General features: G+C 46.0%; 1 long non-coding RNA gene and 1 gene segment (V, D, J or C); one reads left to right on the forward strand and one right to left on the reverse strand.

The window, feature by feature from the left end:
* LOC125910333 (T cell receptor delta constant-like) overlaps window positions 1–18,036 on the reverse strand; it is a 168,017-nt gene that overhangs the window by 73,941 nt on the left and 76,040 nt on the right.
* Window positions 1–18,036, forward strand: part of LOC125908834 (uncharacterized) — a 132,177-nt gene that overhangs the window by 43,472 nt on the left and 70,669 nt on the right. The gene's annotated exons all lie outside the window — the stretch shown is intronic.

Here is an 18,036-nt window from a genome sequence, read left to right on the forward strand (position 1 = left end):
ATGGTTATTCTCCCTCCTTGTCATTCCTTTGCCGGTCCCTTTTCCTTTGGCCTCTGCTGCCTCTGCTTCCGTCCGAGCCTTCTTCACCTGTTGCAGGCTGTTGCTATACTATTCCAAGATGTCTTCTTCCTGCTTCCAGACTCTCCCCATTTTCATCCGTTCTCCAAGCAGCCATCATACAGATTTTTCTTCAGATCAGGTCACACCTCTGCTGAAACTCCTTCAGTAGTTTCCCTTGGCCTTTAGGGAAGTATGAAAATCCTATGTTATGGCCATAATTATCTCCTGATCTGCTTTTTTCTTCCAGTTTCACTTTTGGCCACTTGCACTCAGTATTTCAGCTGCACAAAAATACTTGCAGGTTCAAAGATGTATCATAGTCTTTATAGTACCAGTTTTTGCACTAGCTTCTCCTTCCTGGAAAAACCAGAACTTCCTCTTCCTTCCCCCACCCCAACTCGAGGGAAGCATCCCCTGGGTTCCCCGAGCTTGTTGGGTCATGGCGCTTATCACCTCTATTACAATTATCCGATAATTTGTTTTCTGCACTGGGCTTTAAGATTCATTAGAACAGTGACTGTATCTTATTTATATTCGATTTCTCAGTGCCCAGCACAGAGCTTGTCAATATTAGGAGCTTAGCAGAGATTCAACGGTCTAAGTAGGATTTCTGTCTGGAGTTTCCTGACTCTCAAGGAGCATTCTGGGCTGCTCATCTAGTGAAGGATGGGATTGGGAAAGGATTTGCCAGCAACCCAGGCCAAAACCTGGGGAAGCAGGTCTTCTATATATTTTCGTAGGTGTAGGGAGAGGCAGGCCCTCTGCAACAGCAGGATATCTCCCACCTGGCTAGACCTTGTTTGTAATTGTAGAAGCAAACATTCTGGTATCACCCCTGGGTGTCTAGGTGGTATCACTACCCGCATCATCTATGTGCAAAAGGGGCACTGGCTGTGCAGATCTAATGGCTCTGGGTTTTGAATCTTCCTTTGCAATTTAGCAGTAGCTGGGCAAGTGTCATCCCTAAGTCTTGATTTCCTCTTCTGCACATAGGGTCATTGTAGTTACCATGCAGGGATGTTGTGAGGTTGAAATGAGAGAACACATGTGAAGTAGCACTTAGCCCTGTGCCTGGCACACAGTGGAATGCCCACTAGATGTCGGTTCTTTGCCACATCTCTTTTGCTTTGCCGTGGGTGGGTTAGTGACCTAGTCATAGCTCCCTACCTGAGCCATCATCACCAAGGGAGATACAGAACTTGCCATTTTGGGTGTGGCACAGAATGTTCTGCTGAGGGAAGGAGGTGTTGGCCCAGCTCTGTTAGGCTGTCTGTAGGACTCTGGGCCGGTGAATGATGACCTGAATGTAGCTGTGTCAGAGATGAATGGGCAATGTCACTAACTTCTACACCCTTTGGCAAAGGAGTCTCTGGCAACTAAAGATGGAGGCCCATAGGGGCTAGAGACACAGTCTTTTTTTGTCCATCTGGGATGAAGAAAGAATAGGAAGACTTGAAGAAGCAAAAAGACCCCAGGGTCAGATCAAATCAACCCACACTGGGTCCTACACACTCCAGCTCAGTGCCCTTCTCTTTGATGGCCGCTGCCACTCTGGGTCTTTAGTATCAAACATCTATCCAGAGGATCACTGGAATATTAGTGGGAGAGAGTGCCAGAATTTCTGATTTTATCTCTAATTGGAAGTTTCAGGAATCTACTTTGCCTTTGATTTGAGAACACATCCACTCTTTCCCCACTCCCTTTGAGTTCTTTGGGAGAAAAAAGAGAGAAATTTAGTGAAGGAAAGCTCTTTGCTTGCTTTATCTCATACTCATTACCCTCAAACTTCCCACATAAAGTTTTAGTGACAACAAAGTCAGACTCTGGTGTGCGCCCACGATTTATCTCTGTTCAGGCACGGCAGTTATCAGCTGTTTGCCCTGTTTCCAGTTGCCGTCTTTGCTCTTTTGTTTCTCTGCCCTGGCACCAGCTGGTTGGACAAGCAACTGAAGAACAAGAATGGAGGTGAGTAAAAAGAGAGGAAATACCATTTCTATGTCCCTTGGCCAGGACCTCAGCTGCCTGGGGTCCCAGGACGGCCTTCAGTAAGTAAGTGGTTCTTGGTCTGGCTGCTTTGGGATCAGAATGCTCAGACGGATGGGATTACTTTGTTTCTCTGATGTGTTTTCACTGAAATGTCTGAGCCCCACTGGTTGTGTTAAAGCAAACATAAGATATTTTTGGAAATTAGTGAGGAATTTCAATGGGTGTCAAGGAAAATCACAGTGTCATTTGTCTCTAAAAAGATTTTGGCTGCCACTATTCCATCTGCGACTCACTTACCCAGCTGTGTGGCACTGAATGAAGCAGCTGCCAAGCAGAGCAGCGGAGAGGCAAGCTGGGACTCTTCTAAGTTGTAATTCTGCTTCTGTTACTGACTTGGGACTTTGAGATGTAAATAAGTAAACTTTTCCATATTTAGTCTCAGCTCAATTCCTTTAAAAAGTTTGCCTGGCTCCCATCTCCCAACTCATCCTGAAATCTCAAGGTCCTAATCCCAATCCATGCTTTGATCCTGGAACCCTCCTGTAATCGCTACCACCAAGTACTTCTCTTGCTCCCATGTGTGTCTGGTCTGGTTCCTCTGTTAGGCCGTAAGCCCTTGCTACAGTGTGAACTCCAAAATGGCAGAGAGCTTATATCATTTGCCTTGAAACTTGGCTCTTGGCATAGTGTCTGGCACATAGTAGACACTCAATGTATATATATTTATATTTTAATATAAATGATTGTCAAATTGGCTAACATACAGTGTGTATAGTGTGCTCTACCTCAATATATATTTTTGAATAAAAACTGAACCATGCCAATTCTATACTCTGAGACTTATTGACACTTATGAGCGATTTTTTTTTAAGTGTACTTATTTATTTTGAGAGACAGAGACAGTATAAGTGGGGAAAAGGCAGAGAGAGAGGGAGAGAGAGAGAATCCCAAGTAGGCTCTGTACTGACAGTGCATGAAATCATGACCTGAGCTGAAACTGAGAGTTGGATGCTCAACCAATTGAGCCACTCAGGCACCACTTGATGAGCATTTGTTAACCTTCCTGCTCACCTTTTCTTCTATGCCTGTCCTTCAAGGACCACATGGGGAGACTAGAGGGCTTCCAGTTAGGCCATGAGGTGGTTGGGACAGATCACCACCCAGAAACCTGCCCTTGGGAAGTACTCTCCAGTCCATACATAAATTTCTAATGACTTTGTTTTTCTTCCAGACTATCCTTTGACTTTGGTAGTAGCAGGTTTTGTAAAGGAAGAAAGATTATTTCTCTCACGGTACTCTTCGCATGGCAGAATCAGAGACCTGGAATTATGGGATAGTTTTTCCACTGGCAGAGAACACAGCAGGGTTACTAGGGTTGTAAGTGTCCTTTAGAAAACCCGCGTTCTCCAATTTAACATTCAGCAATTCTGGAGATGTGTCATCAATAACCCCGAGGTGCCCTGGAGAAAAGCAAGCCCAGGAGGAAAGTGACTTACTCACTCACCAGACACTTTCTGGGGCTGTGCCCATCCCAGTAAGGTTAAGACTTTGAAATCTGATCCCCAAAGCCAAATGGGGCAAAGGGTTTTCCTCCAGTTCTTTATCCCAAGAAAAGCCTCCAATTTTGTATGATTCTGAGCCCTTAAAGGGCTGCTCTTGGGGGGCACCAGTGCTGATGAGCCCATATGTTGGCTGCAAATGAGAAAGCCAGCAAGACAGCAGGGGATTAGGATTTCCACTGATGAATAAATGCAGTATCTGAGGCAGCAGGAGATGTGCATCTTCAGAGGAGAAAATAGAGGAGACAGTTCTATTTACTCCTAGTTCTCAGCTCAGCGGGTCACACCAAGGAGTTTCCCTGGGTGGTTCCTTAAATAAGCAGAGGCAGAAATGGATGTGTCCTTGTAGAGCCCATGTACTTTTGGAATCTTGGGATCATCTTCACTTGATAGTTTTTTAGGATGTCATAAGGTCAGGGGTGCTTTGACTTCATTTGTCATGTTCTTGGAGGTGGGAAGTCATGTAGTACACTTGTGATGTTGATGGAACTAATTCCTTATTTATAATTATGCTTATAAACAACTTTAATTTTATAAGTGATTCCACTATCCATTTAATAAGTGGGGGGGGGTACTGTTGTATTTTAATATCTCATAAAGTCTATATTTGCTTATTTTATGAGGGTCAAGCAGAAATTACTTTCCTTTGGTTTCATTTTTTCTATGTAAGAATGCTTTTAATAATTTATCAGCAACTAGTGAAAAAGGTCCTGAAGATCTTTTGAATTGTATTTCTCTCTATTTTCATTGATATTTTGTTCTTACTAGATGGGATACTAATATATGGAAGAATGTTTAGTTGCCTAAGAGATTGACTTATTTTTTAATCAAGAAGCTCCTCAAGCTCCAGCCCAGCCCAGTGGTAGGGACGTGGTGAGGAATTATCATCATGATAGCATCACCATCAACAACAAGGGTGACTGGTGCTTACCGAGTGCTTCCTATGTGCCAAGCATAGCTCTAAGTGCAGGACATATAATAGTTCACTTAATTCATGCTACAATTCTCTAAGGTAGATATTATTATTATCATTATTTTAAGTTTTTTGCAGTTTTTTTTTATTAAGTAATCTCTATGCCCAACATAGGGTATAGAGGGCATGACCTTGAGATCAAGAGTCGCATGCTTTATAAACTGAGCCGGCCAGTGCCTCTATTACCATTATTTCCTAAACGAGGAAAGCAAGGCATAGAGTAACTTGCCCAAGGTCATATAGCTAGTAAGTCAGTAAGTGGAAGATTTGGGATTCAAAATTTAAGAAGTCTGGATTTCAAGTCTGCTTCAGTCATTCATACTATACTGTCGACTCTATATCTATCTATCTATCTATCTATCATCTATCTACCAATCTATCATCTATATAATTTCCTGGATGTGTGTGTGTATATATATACATTATATATATAATTTTTTTTCAGGTTTTTAGAAATGTTGATAAGTTTTCAAGGATCGGTGATTAAGTTGTTGATTGTTGGCTTTCAGTTTGTATGTGTGTCTGTTCATTTGTCTTTCTGGGTGTTAGGGACTGTGCCTTTTTGTGTCAGGTCAAAGGCTCAAGTAATTCAACAGTATTTAATTTTCACTTTTCATGGCTTAGCAAGATAAAAGTGAGGAGGCGCCACTTGCTGAATACATTTCATTATTTGAGAAATTATTGTTTTATATCTTTGTATCCCCATAGCACCTACTATATCCATTTGTAAGACATAAGGTCCCCTTAGTTTTGAGTGAATGAATTGAGGAATGAACGGGGGAGGTTCAAGATGACTCTGAACACCTTCTGTCTTGTTGGATGACCCTCTGAATTTCTGGTGTTGAGTTTGCCTGAGGCTTACGGTTTTTGTTCCATGTGATACACAGTATGTATCATGGTGCCGAACAGCACAGTAGTAAATGGCTTTGTCTCTAGGCTGCACATGCTTAATGGTTAAGGTACTGGACAACAACTTTCTGTTCACAAACAACTGGTAATGTTCCAATTCCACGGTGCCTTGAGAGGTATGGCCGATATAGGTGAATCTTTGGTCAGCTCTTTGCAGATACCAGTACACAGACTCAAAATTTTTATCAGGAATATTGCATTGGCATGGAAACTCCACATCTGTCCCAATTATGGCAGTTATGTTGGAAGATTGTATAATTTCAGTCTTGCAGGAGCCATCTGGAAAAGAAAAAGGGGTAGGAAATGAGAAATGAGAAAGAGAGGGAAATTGCACCTGTTTACCTGGGAGCCACGTACAGAGGAAGGGCAGTACAAGGCAGAGAAGCCGGGACATGGTGGGTCTGCAGTTCCTCTCAGTGCTGTTTACCAGGAAGCCTACTTGGCATGCACGATGCACTCGGGCCACCTTATCTGCAACAGCCATGTGGCTGCTTCATTGCTGCAGCAATAAAGGAAAGAGGTCCTTGGGGGTGGTTGGTGCTCACGCTATCGAAAGACACACTCAGATTTGTTCAAAGGCAGCGATCCAACAGGCCCCTTTAGAGGAGGCTCTGGCGCTCCTCTGCCACTCGGGGCCCGTGTTTTCAGCATCTGGTGCCATTCTCTTATCAGCCCCGAGAGGCTTATTCTTTGAAAGGAAACAACCAGGGAGACAGTCTTTTGTTGAAAGACATTTGGTGGGTCATGATCTCTTGGGTCCTTGTTCCTGAGTTTAGGGGTCTAATGTGCGCAGAAAGATGAGGTAAGGTCTGAGCAGTCTTTTTTTTTTGATGTAGTACTATGGCTTTTGTTGCTCACCTGGCAGTTTCTGGTTCTAGGACCCACTCCACAGAAGCCAGACAGGGAGGAAGTAATTTGTTCATTTTTAATTAATTGATGAACCAGTCAAGCACCCATTTATCAGATACTTATTGAGTGTCAATTACATGCAAACTTTCTGCTGAGTGCTGAGGACACAGTGGAAGCAAAAAACCAGTCCAAGTTGCTGATTGTGGAGTTTAAAGTCTGATGATGATGTTTCACTTCAGGCAAGAGAAGGAGGTACAGCCCATCACACAATATGTAGGAAGCTGCGGAGGGGCCCGTGAAGGGGCTTCTGGGGTCTGCCCATATCCAGACAGGGCTTTCTCCCAGTCAACACAGCTGGTTGTGAGCTCACCATGGCAGAGCAGAGATTGGAATTTCCCCTGGCAACCCCCACCCCATCTGAGAATCAGAGGGTTCCTTTTCTACCCACCTTCCCTTCTAACCATTTTCCTATCAAGAAATCATTCTGTTTGTTGACAATCCAAAGTTTTGGAGTTCCTGACTTAGCACTGTTATCATTCTATTCTTGGAGCAGAATCAGCTGGGCAGCAATCGTTCCCACTGTGAACATAACTGCATCTTTTGTGTGATGGCTTCCTTTTCATTGTGTACACAGTGACTGCAGAGCCAGGAAATTTTAATTTGGGATAAATAATAAGCTATCTTTAGGGCCAATCTTATTTTGAGAGTCAGGGCTGATGGAGGTCAAGAATTCGCTTTCTTTTCTCGCCTTTGTCAAGGCTTTTCCTCCCACATCAGCCTCCATCTTACTTATGTCATCTTTTTCCTAGTATCTTTTCCAAGACTGCTCATCTTTCTGCAAGATAGTCTCATGAACAGCTTTAAAGGCATAACGGGACAGTGCACAAAGAAATAAGGAGACGCTCACCCCAGAATGCCTGGGCTTAGGGTTATACAGAAGAGAGCTGGGGACAGCTGAGGCCACACAGACACACAAACAGGCGTGTGGAGGTGGGGGTTGGGGGTTTGGGGGGTTGGTGACATGGCGGTGGGGGTGCCTGCACTAGAGCAGGTGGTATGATGGGGTGGTCGGGAGTCCTCCCGAGGCATGGCCATAGCAGTGTGAATGATGTCTGGGAGCGGGTTGGGAAGATATATGTGTGTTCATGGGGACTGCAGACAAATTCACCAAAGACCCCTAAGGAAGGCCATCCCTGGTGGTGGGAGAATGTCATACCCAAAGCCATTCTACTGAATAGGGGCTCTAATTTTTTAGGACGACTGACACCTCAAGACTTAATGTACTAAAACAAAAAAAAAGAATTAATTTTAGATGGCAAGGCCATAGAACTTGGGAACCGGAGAGTATTCAGTATGCAACCAGGGTGCCAGGAAGAGGCCATCTCTTCCTTCTCCTTCAACCCCCCTGGTACCATTCATTTACTTTTGAAGTGTCTCCTCAATCTGTTTACTCTTTCCAGGTCCTTATTTCCAATCCTTCTCATTGTCTACCCCACTTTTTGCATTAACTTTATATCTGATCTCATGGCCACAGCAGCACGAAAAATAAAATCCACCAGTTACTTACCAGGGCTGTGTGGCCCTGGAGTTGTAAGAAAGGCCTATGGTTTCAAGGGAGACAACCTCAGACACTTCTTGCCTAGGACAAGGTGTCAGAAAGTTAAGAATTCAGGAAAGATTGTGAGATTTTCAAAATCACAAGGCAGGAGGATCTGTGACCTGCCATCAATGTCAAACCTGGTCATTAGACCTAGTACAAGGCCTCAGGCATTATCCACCCACCAGAGACCTGGAAAGGGAAATCAGAGCCCTGAGACAGGTCTGTATTGAATGCAGGAAATAACCCTGGGGACCATCCTTGCCTCTCGACTCTTGTGTATTGACTGTCAATCTCCTCTTTTACAGAAATTTCTGTACATTGTTTTTTTTCCAGGTACAGAACTGAGACACTACCCTGGAGGCCTGTCCCTTAATCACAGTGAAGCCATCTTGAGAAAGTACATAGGATAGGACACGCTTAACACAGGGGATCATCTCAGATCCCATGCTTAACATGGGATCATCTCAGCTCCCATGGACAGTGATTGAATTGTTTTTTTTTTTTTTTTTCAATTTCTGTTTGCTCTCAGGAAAGTATCCTCTGATTACAGACTTTTTATGAGAAGGATCAGGACCAGCCATGTCCTCTGAGGACCTAGATTTGAACTGTATAGTGAAATTTCAGTTAGAAATTTACAACTATACAACTTACAACTTACAAAGCGAGGGCTTTTCTTCTCTTTCCTTTTTCCTCCACTTTGGTTGGAGAACGTCTCCTCGAAGACTGTTGGGCATATTGGGGTTCTGTCGGGAGAGTAGAGACTCTTGGTGAAGTTTAGAGCACTCTTTTTTTTTTTTGTTGAGAAAACTGACGTAAGGTTGAGAATAAGTTTATCCACACCTAAAACAAATATCCACTCATTGCTGTCGAGGTGATGAAGTTATCATAAAACTAAAGGCAGGGGCCCCTGGGCAGCTTAGTCTGTTGAGTGTCTGACTTTTAGATTTCAGCTTGGGTCATGGTCCCGGGTCATGGGATCAAGTCCCACATTGGGATCCACGATGAGCATGGAAACTGCTTGAGATTCTCTCTCTCTCTCTCTCTCTCTCTCTCTGCCCCCTTTCCCCGCTCTTGAATGTGCGAGCTCTCTCTCTCTCTAAAAAATAACAACCAACCAACTAAATGCAGATGTTATATACTAAGATGGTAAGTGTTTGGTTAAAAATTAGTTGGTGTCACGGTGCCTGGGTGGCTCAGTTAGTTATGCGTCCGGCTCTTGATTTTGGCTCAGGACATGATCTCATGGTTCTTGAGATTGAGCCCTGCTTCGAGTGCTCTGCACTTGGGATTCTCTTTCTCCCTCTTTCTCTGCTGCTCGTGAGCTCTCTCTCTCTCAAAATAAATAAAGTTAAAAAAATTAATTGGTGTCTTTCTAATTAGAATGAGGGGCAGGTTCTACCCCCATCCCATATGAATTTAATCAGGGCCATTGGTGTCCCATAAGTGGTGTTCTAAGACCTAAAAACACCATGTTCGCCCTGTTGGGCTGTGAAGGCCACACTCTACCTGAGACAGTGGAGGGTGTGGGGAGAGCTTCTTGGCAGGAAATGATTTTTTTCCCCTGTCCTGGTTCAGGGCAGGAAAGGAGCTAGTCTTGGGTTCTGAACTTGGAGATGTGAGGATACCTGCAGATTTTTAACGGGGGCACAGACTGGTTCCTGCTATGTGAAAGCCTGTGGGGGAGACAGGAGGGTCTCATGTTGGGTTTTGGCGTCTCAAGATGTGCACTTCTTTCTCTCCTCAAGTATGTAGTTGTGTTCTGAATGATTGTGGGAGCAGGCTGTGTCCACACTGCCATGGGATCTGTCGGGGGCAGATACAGGTGAGAGTAGCCTAGACCTGAGTCTCATGAGATGGCCCAAGGTGGTGTGAATAGGAGCTCTGGCTCAGAGGAGTTGTTGAGCCCTGTGGGGTTCCAGTGTGGGATGAAATTACCACAAATCCCCCAGGGAGAGCATGGTGGCTTCATATTCCCACAAGAGAGGCTGCGGTTACCGTGGGTCGGATATTAAGGGAACAATGTCTGTGTTTTTAAATCCACAGGCTGGTGAGGTCTGAGGACACATGGGTGACATAATGAAGGACTTCCTAAAAGTAAGAGATTGAAATTCTTGAAGTGGTGTTTGAAATAACATCTGTACAATGACAGCCACTGCTGTAATTAATAACCTGACTATCCTTAGCTGTCTCCAAGACTATGAATGCTCAGCAACTAATTGATGGCTGAAACATCCGATGTTATAAGAGCTAGAAAACAGCAGCAGATCTGAAAATGGCCAATTTCCATTATGCATATATATACATGCATGCATGCATCCGTTCACTCGTTCAACAGACGTTTATTGCCAAGCACTGTATGTGCTGCCAGGAGCTTACATCCGAGAGGGTAGAAAAAGGTAGGAGTCTACAACCCCTGGTCAGAGGCACAGATTGTTCCTGCTTAATGACATGATGAGGCAAGTTTTCCTTTCAGTCTCTTTCCCAGGGGACTGTGTCACCTATGGAGCCAAATCCTCTTTCCAATGAACTGCCTTTTATTCCTACTACGCCAGGCGCAGGGAGCCATTGTAACAGTGCTGGCCGTGCTGCTGCTCTCAGGGTGCTCCCGTGGTCCTCGGTTTTGGCTCCCAACCAGAGGCTGCATGCTGCTTATGCCAGGGCAAGGTGGGGACAACGGTGGAGCAGAGCCCCTAAAGAGATTTGGCTGGTCCAGCACTGCCCTCCAGTGGTCAAATGCAGGCAGTTTGGGGAAGGATGGATTCCTAGAGTGAGGCTAAGGTGGGTGTCTGGATTCATCAGGAGCCTTAGGAACGGCTCCCCCAGATGAGGCTGGCAGAGTAGGAACTGGAAGCCCTAGTTGAGAAATGAAAGTGAGGATTAAAATTCACCAGTACCTGGACTGGTATGTATAGAGAGAACCAGAAATAAAGATCATATTGGTTTCCCAATTTGGGTTTTGTCAGGAGAAATAATGACCGGCTGACAAAATGACCAGCCTGCCTAGAGACCTAGAAAGTGTGGTGGTTGGGGCGCCTGGGTGGCTCAGTCGGTTGAGCGTCCGACTTCGGCTCAGGTCATGATTTCGCGGTCCGTGAGTTCGAGCCCCGCGTCGGGCTCTGTGCTGACAGCTCGGAGCCTGGAGCCTGTTTCAGATTCTGTGTCTCCCTCTCTCTCTGACCCTCCCCCGTTCATGCTCTGTCTCTCTCTGTCTCAAAAATAAATAAACGTTAAAAAAAAATTAAAAAAAGAAAGTGTGGTGGTGGTGATGGTGGGGTGGTGGCCTAGAGCTGTACCCCCTTGACTCTTAGTCCAGTCTTGTCAAGGTTCTAGGAAGACGCTGATCTCGAATAAACATCTTCAGATTGATGGTCAGTGCAGGAATGAGCATGAATCTCTGGAAATGAAATTGGATGCAAATTTGTGTGTAATGAACTCTTAAAAAAATTCGATTTGCAAAGGGATCCAGTCCATTGATTTACCTTAAGTCTGCTCTCAGCATTCTTGCTGTGATTCAAGGGGTCTTGGTCAGTCCTCCTGTATCTCACATGTAGGTGGTTCAGTAGCTTGACTTTGGAGGGAAGTTTCTCTTTCTTAATACCAAGAAGTCTTCGCCCCAACCCCCCTATTGGGTCAATGCCACTGGAAGACGTCCAGCACAGCAGGACACTGTGCTGTCTCCCAGATCATGGGAAGGTTGAAGTAGCCTTGGCAGCTAGTCCACTCTTGGCAAACTCTGCAATTAGTGCAACCTTTGCTTCCTTCTTTCTGTTACATCGTCGTGTGCGGTGTCCTTCAGATACATCATCACTTCCCTTCGGAGGTCATGGAAGCAAAGGAGTTTCACCTCACCCTGCTTTATTTCTTCTCGTTCTATCACTTGACTTCCTGAGCCTCCAAGCTTGAAATCTTCCTGGTCCCTGCCCTGTTGCTCTTCTGTCCTGCTCTTCTGAAAATACAGAGTAATGGGGTCAGAGAAACTTCCCAATCAAATTAAAAAACAATATAAAACAAACAGTGGCTAGTTCAGGAGCTTAGTAACTATAGCGTCATGCATCCGTGGTCGAATTGCTCACATTGTTGCCTGTAAAATTCAAGCATCCGAAGTTCTACTGGAAAAGACCGCAGTCTTTATGGTACACACGATGTTCACACTGGGAATCAAGGGCAGGAGTTCTGAGAGTAGTGTGACGGGGAAAGATGGGACATGGACCCCTTGGTTGTAGGAGTCTTGGAGCATACAAGTGACAGTAACTCTGTGTGCGCTGGTGAGTGGTTGAACTCAAGCTTTCTGAAGTCAAGAACCTGTTCTTCCTGTTCCTCCTCAGAATTCCAGTGCCTCCGACACATAATAAACATGTTGCCCCACAGCACGGTGGTTAAGAGATGATGCTTTAAAAATCCATCAATCCGGGATCCAAGTTCTTTTACTTTAGTTTTTCAATTTTAGGCAAGTTTCCTAGGCTTTCTGAGCCTTGGGCACCTCACCTGTAAAACAGGGATAATGATATCTGCCCTCCCCGCCAGGCACCTTTGAGGCTTGGAGGCGATGGTGTGTGCAAAGCCCTGGGCATTGTGCCTGGCACATGGTCAGTGTTCAGTTAGAGTGTTTTAGTATTTCCATGTGCGCATGTGCAGACCTCTGCAGGTGCGTGAGTTTTCCAGTCAAAGCCCAACTTAACTACCAAATAAAATCAGCCCCATTTCATGAGACAGCAATGCACAGACATGGGGTTGGACAGATTCCCTCCCTAGACATGTTTGCTGCTTCCTTCTATAACTGGAAAGACTTTGCCCAAGTTTCTAGGAAGCGACATATTCTTGAACCCTGTCTAGAATGGGAAGACCCTCCTCGTATATAGAAGCTTTCAGGTGAAACAGGCATGACGTGGCAGTGACTGACCCTCCCCTTTTGCTCTGGGCCTGGGCACTCACCATACAGTCGGCATGGCTGGGTCTTCTGCTCTGGACGGTGGTGACTGACCGGGTGTCAGGAGCTGCCAACACAAAAGAGACTTGGAGGCTTTGTATTCAATCATCATTGAGAGCCTATTAGGAGAACAAGGTGCCATGCGGCCACTTGAAAGCCTGAGTGTCTAGAAATGGCCATTACAGGGGAAAATCCTTCCGCTTGGCTGACTGGGGCCAGGTCTATGGCTTTAAAGCAATTGGCGCAGATGCTGAGTGAGGGGGTGCATTCATTTTGTGCTCAATAAAACCAGTTTTATTCAGGGAAGTGAATTGTTATCCCCTTGGGAAGGGTGAAGGTATAAAAACAGGTTGTAATTCTTGGAGAATCTAATTCCTCTGTTGTTGGAGACAGAAAGAGAAAGAGGGAGAGAGACAGAGAGGTGGATGAAAGTGAGCTCTGTTGTCCTGGGGTAATTAGGCAGCTTGGATTTCTCCTGGAGCTTCAGGACGGTGCCAGATGTGCCCGGGCCTTCTGTGCGCCACCCCACAGAGCTAGCATCCAGAGTCCACCTCCTCCCCACTGTGGCTGCTCCTCGTGTCTGGGAATACATCAAAGGAGGTTTGATATTCATAACTGCTGTGAGTCATTTTCACATGGAGCTGTGGGGAGCTGCCTTCACCACGGCATGCTGTATTCAGCCCTTTGTAAGAGCAGCTGAGCTGAACCAATCCCCCATTATGGGCGAGAGTCGATCCCTCCTGGGAGACCTGGATTTGCCCCCAGACCCCTGTGCAGAATAAAATGGGTCTTTTTATTGAGAAATAGTTATTAAAACATCCTCCGGTCTTGCCCGTACATCTCCACCGCCCACTGAGACAGCTCTGCGTGGTCTCTTCCACAAGAGTGTGGCCACCTCCAGGCCCTGCTGTTAGTGTCAGTAACATCTGAAACTTCCCTGTTTCTCTTGCTCTGAGGACAAAGAACATCAACAAGACTCCAACCACGACCACATTTCTTCTCAACTGGAGGAGGAAATGCTGCTTGCTCCTGTTGAGTGTGGCTATTGTTGGAAAAAGCATCATGTGTGACACTCTCTGAGGGCTGGCAGAGGCTTGTGAAATTAAAGCCACAGGATCACAGAGCTGGAAGGGGCCTTAGTCATCATCCAGTACCAGCCCCTCAAATTACAGATGAGAAAATGAGGCACGGAGAGGGTAAGTGAGTTGTCTACGGTCACACAGACAAGTGAAGGTTTCTAGCACCTTCTAGGCTTGTTTTCCAAAACAGGGAGGGAAATGGTGGCAGGGTGAATCTTGCTATTACTTTTCCACTGGAGACCGTGGAGAGGTTTCAACTTTTTGGAAAGGGATGGGGACCGGGAGACCTGAAGCTGTATCTCAGTTTTGTGCCTCAGTTTCTCTGTATGAAGAATGGCTATATAAAACCTTCGGTTGGGAAGGTGGGAGAGTTAACTAAGAAATGGTCAGGCTGAGTGGCTGGGGGTAGGGCAAAGTGTGGGGAGTGGAAAAGTAGGTGGAATATAGAAATGAAATATAGCAGTACCTGCTTGCTCCCAGCCCTGGTAACAGTCCGTCAGGAAAACCACTCTCCTAGTGAAAATATTTCACAGTCAGCAGGGCTGGACTCCCCACCTTTGCTTAGGGCAGCGTGGAAAAAAGTGTTCCCCTGTCTCTGTGCATTTGAGTGCATTTTCATTACACTGTGCATCTTCAATTCTGCCAGAAAAGTAAGCATGCCTCGCTCTTTAAAATGTCCGGAGCTCCCGTTCCCATTTGGGGTTTGTGGCGAAAGGTCAGACTCCAGAGCTGTCTGGTGGTAATCGGGTTCTGAATAAATGAGCCCTCAGGGACTGCCAGGGAGACCAGAAAGCTGCCAAGCTGGGCCTGGACTGAGTCTGGCAGCAGAGGACACACAATGTCCCTTGGCAAGGTGGCCCCCGTGGGCTGGGCTGCTCGCATTTGCTGGCAACCCGCCCGGCATCCCGCCGGGGCGATGCTGCCAGCCCAGAGGCCCACGTCCCTACATCAGTCTTCTCAACTGCTTTCTCCTGTTATTACCTTGTCAACAGCGGCATCCAAGACACAAAGGACAACTCTGCATGATGATGCAGTGAATGACTAGTTAGGTGCCTCCTGTTTAATAACCAGAGAAATATTGCTGTGCGGCATCTCTCCATATGCTCTGGCATCTGTGTCTGGCATGTAAGGGACTCATTTTCTTCGCATATCTCATTAAAGATGTAAAGCAAAATGGAGGGGCTGCAAGCCTCACACGCCCCCCCTCCACCCCAGCCGCCTGGAACTCACTTTTCTTACCCTCTGCTGCCATCTAGTGGCCACTTGCCTCTTCTCCGCATTGTCGTTTTCACAGTGGAGCTGAAGTTCCGGCGGCGCCGGTGAAACAGAAATCCCACAGCGTTGATCTCCTTAGGTTCCCCGCTGCAGCAGAGGGTCCGGTTTCCTGACATTGGCCTGGACCACCCTGGCACTGCCTCCTGGAGCCTGGAGCCCTTTCCCCTCTGGAGAGACGGTGTCTGTTGATTTTTTACAAATCTGGCTATCTTCCAGACTCTACACGTAAATCTTGCAAATCTGGCCCACTGAACATGTCTTGCCAAAGCCGAGGTGAATTCTGCCACTTGGGCAGACGGAGTCCCACGCCCCACTCTGAAATGTCCCTTCATATCTTGAGGAATCCCCAAAGGGCGGGATGGAGAAAGTCACAGTGCACAAGGGGAATTCCGTGGGTCTTTTCAGCTGCCTGCCACCCACTTTCACACCAAGTCCTTGTAAGTGGACCCTCACTCCAGGGCCGATCCCACCCTCTCAACTCAGGGCCCAAGTGTCCCAAGACTGACCTTGTGTGACATGAGCTCCATTGCTGTGATGGCGTCGAAGTGTGTGTTTAGCCCTGATTCAACAGACTGGGTCTTGGGCAGGTATGCTGGGCTGTGTGGACAGCTGTGAAACACTCCCCAGGGTGGAAGACCCAGTGCAACACACTGCAGCTCACAACTGCAGCTCACAAGAGCAGTGAATAAAGTGCAGGCAGGGCACGCGCCAGCTGCGGGGTTTAGGCACTGGCTGCAGGTGCCTGCGCATCACTGTGGGCCCCCAACACAAGAGGAAGGCGACTGCATCTCTGGGCTGGGGACTGAAACACAAAGAGTGATGTTGTTTTTTGTCATCAGGCCAAGCAGTTAATGTCCTTCTCCTTAAGCCTTGGCATGTGCTCATTAATTTCATTAATTGATTCATTCTTCCGTATGTACTCAGCTTTAGAATGTGCAATGAAGTAGGCACAAAAAGCAGCATATGACGCCATCTCAACCTTTAAGGATCATATTATCTAGAGAAGGAAGGAAGAAGCACAACAGTTAAAAACAGTACTGATTAATTCTCTAAAAGAGGAAAACATCTCACATGGGAAGTAGAGATTCCAAGAAGAGAGGGATCACTAGAGGCTACAACAGGTGGGGAGCATATCATGGAAGCTAATGATTCAAGCTGCCCAAGGAATTGCGGCCGACGGTGGCATGCTCGCTCGGATGTGTGTGTGTGTCATGCTAGGGATTCTGCTCCAGCTGTTGGCCACTCTCCCCGGGTCAGGAGACAAAGGGAGACAAAGGGGAATCTCCTGGGTTCCTGTTCATTGATCTGTAATAGATTTCTTCCCTTTCTCATATTGCTGTTCATTCAGTGGGTTGACGTGTCATTCATTTATTCATTCAAGAAACATGTACCATTCTAGCATGAGGATTCTAGAAATCAATTCACATGAAGTTCTACGTTTCCACACCAGCTTGAAACTGAACCAGAACTTCATAGAACAGAGACAAGCTAAAATCATTGTCACTTTTGTCTCCATCTTACATTGCCTCATTTAAGTACCTGTTGGTTCTTTATTGCTTTTAGATATCTGCCCATGTGGTCCACCCACTTTCCCTACTCCACCAGAACCACTTCAGACAGAGATGGAGCCCCAACTGTTCCTGCTGCCTTTTCTCACAATCCCATCATACTCTCATCTCTGGGGCTGACTCTGGGGGTGATGGGGCTGATTCGCAGGGCTTCCGGTTGGCAGGATGGACAGAGAGGACACTTCATTGGTTGTGTGGGAACAGAAAGTCTAAAAATAAACATAGAAAGGACCCTTTGATTTAGTCTTGGTTAAAAGTAAAATAGACTTTAGTTTGCAATGGTGTTTGATATGCCTTGCGAGGGAGAAATCCTATTATGTCAAATTTTCAAAAGTCTGTGCTGCTAAGATAAAGATATTTACATTCCGAGACCACAGAGCTCAGTGAAAAGGGGCTGTTAAGAGACCAGGCAGTTGGGGGAAAGGTTTTATGTAATTTAAATTTACACAGGTTTGGCCTCTTCTTATGTTTACTGACAAGGAGCGAGAAGCTCTGATATCAACTCTCCAGGAATACAACTTTTACAGCAAAGCATTTGATCACAAAGAGCTAAGAAAAGTATTGTATTGTTCATTTAATCCTCAGAATGTTTGTATAGGAAATATAATTTGTTGAATTGAGTTGTTAAATGAACTCAAAAAACTTTTAGTACTTTAACTTTCTCTCCCTCCCTCTTTCTCTCTCTCTCTCTCTGTGTGTGTGTGTGTGTGTGTGTGTGTCTTTTCTTTAGTCGGAAAACTTTACACATCCTTCTGTTTCCCTCTCCCCTCCCCTGGGGCCTCGTTTTTCTTTTAGCAGACCACACAAATTGCAAGGCTGTAGTAGTCATATCTTGGAGCCCAGTTTCTTTGCCAGTTGTGTTGTTGGGGGTTTATATTCTGGAGACAGAGACCAGGAGAGGATGGGTAGCAGGTAATTCATTCCTCTCTGCAGGTGTGGAGCACAGAGGCTCAATGTGTCCTGGAGGTGGGCTGACCTTGGTCGTATCCACCCAGGCTGCGGGAACAAACGGCCCTCCAGATTCTATGACCTCCTGGTCCTGGAACCAAAGTAAAGCCAGTGATCAGAGTCCCTGGGCCTCAGTTCCCTCTTTTTTCATTTCTGAACAAATCACAAATAAGAAGAAAAGTTCTTTCCAACTTCATGGAGTTGTATTGTGTCACCTGAAGCCTGATGTGGATTCGTCGGAACCACAACACCTGCGCTTCCCTCCTCCCTTTATCCCCCATCACATCTTCTCCGGGATTGTAT

Source organism: Panthera uncia (assembly GCF_023721935.1).
Source record: "Panthera uncia isolate 11264 chromosome B3 unlocalized genomic scaffold, Puncia_PCG_1.0 HiC_scaffold_1, whole genome shotgun sequence".
Taxonomy (NCBI): domain Eukaryota; kingdom Metazoa; phylum Chordata; class Mammalia; order Carnivora; family Felidae; genus Panthera; species Panthera uncia.